Source organism: Cebus imitator, unplaced genomic scaffold (assembly GCF_001604975.1).
Source record: "Cebus imitator isolate Cc_AM_T3 unplaced genomic scaffold, Cebus_imitator-1.0 Scaffold153, whole genome shotgun sequence".
NCBI lineage: Eukaryota > Metazoa > Chordata > Mammalia > Primates > Cebidae > Cebus > Cebus imitator.
This window is the reverse complement of record NW_016107468.1, coordinates 599,914-601,940: the sequence shown is the minus strand read 5'-3', so window position 1 is coordinate 601,940 and position 2,027 is coordinate 599,914.

Below are 2,027 nucleotides of genomic sequence, written 5' to 3'. Positions count from 1 at the left end.
TTTTTTTTTTTTGGTGTTTTTAGTAGCAACAGGGCTTAATCATGTTGGCCATACTGGTCTTGAACTCCTGACCTCAGGTAATCTGCCTGCCTTGGCCTCCCAGAGTGCTGGGATTACAGGCGTGAGCCACTGCACCTGGCCAGTAGTATATATTTTTACATCACAGATCCTCAATACGTTTTTGTGAATAGTGAAACAGTGTATGCTTGAGTTGAAACAGTGTACACAGCTGAGCTGTGAAGAAGGTAGAATTTATTAATTAAAATCAAGCCCTGGGGCTGGGTATGGTGGCTTATGCCTATAATCCCAGTGATTTGGGAGGCTGAGGTGGGAGGATCGCTTGAGCCCAGGAGTTCAAGACTGTCCTGGGCACCATGGCAAAGCTCTGTCTCTACAAAAAAAAAAAAAAGAAAAAATTAGCTGGGTACAGTGGTGTGCACCTGTGTTCCCAGCTACTTGGGAGACTGAGGTGGGGGGATCACTTGAGCCTAGGAGCTGCACGCTGCAGGGAGCTGGGATGATCCCACTACACTTCAGTCTGGGTGACAGCAAGAGCCTATCTCAAAAGCAAAAAGCAAAACAAAACAAAAACAAGCATCAGGTCTGGGCACAGTGTCTCATTCCTATAATTCCAGTACTTTGGGAGGCTGAGGCAGAAGGATCGTTTGAGCCTAGGAGTTCAAGACCAGCCTGGCAACAGAGTAAAACCTTGTCTCTACAAAAAATAAAATAAAATTAGCCGGGCATGGTATTGCACCACTGCACTTCAATCTGGAGGACAGAGTGAGACTCTGTCTCAAAATCAAAACAAAACAAAAAATCTGAGCCCTTTAAAACCTTGGAAAGGAAAATCTAGAAATAGTTTTTAAAAATAACCAGGCCTCTATTTCAAGATTTCAGAGTTTTGTTAAAAGGTGTGGAAGATATTCCAAATGATGAAAGGTTGTAACGGATAGATACAGATTCTAGATCAGAGATGGGCAAACTTTCGATTCTTCCTTTTTTTTATGGTAGTAAATATTTTTGGCTTTGGGGACAGGGAGTCTTTGTCACATGCATGCAAACCTTCCTTTGCAGGAAAGCAGCCATAAACAAGATGTAAACAAGTGAGTGTGCCTATGTTCCGGCAAAGCTTAATTCACAAAAACAGGCTGCGGTCTGGATTTAACCTGTAGGCTGTGTCCTACATATTTGCTTTTCATTAGTGAAATATTACATTAGAAGGACAGAGAGTCCTCCAGGACTGCTAGGAAAACAAACTGAAATTTGGAAGTTTTTGGAGTCTGTAGTTTTTAAAGAGCAAAAAGGGCCAGGTGCAGTGGCTCACACCTGTAATCCCAGCACTTTGGGAGGCCAAAGTGGGCGGATCACCTAAGGTCAAGCGTTCAAGACCAGCCTGGCCAACATGGTGAAACCCTGTCTCTACTAAAAATACAAAAATTAGCCAGATGTGGTGCGTGCCTGTAATCCCAGCTACTCAAGAGGCTGAGGTTGTGTTGAGCTGAGATTGTACCACTGCACTCCATCCTGGGCCGCAGAGCGAGACTCCATCTCAAAATAAAATAAAAGGGCAAAAAGTTAAGTACTATATAAAAATCTGTCATCTCAATAAATGGTGCTGGCACTTCAGATGTGAGTAGGAAAAAGGATTAATAACTATATCGGCTTTGGGAGATTTTATTCTGTGGCACAAGCTGCTACGGTCAAGGATTTTGAGCTTTATTAGAGTGTATTGAAATTTTCTCAGGAAAATGTTCTTGAGATGGGAACACCATGTCGGCTTATAGTCATGTTTCATTATTTTCAGTTTTCTATTAATGCATGCTGTGTCCCAAATCATAGAATATAAAAGACAGTGCCGGGCGCGGTGGCTCAAGCCTGTAATCCCAGCACTTTGGGAGGCCGAGGCGGGTAGATCATGAGGCCAAGAGATCGAGACCATCCTGGTCAACATGGTGAAACCCCGTCTCTACTAAAAATACAAAAAATTAGCTGGGCATGGTGGTGCGTGCCTGTAATCCCAGCTA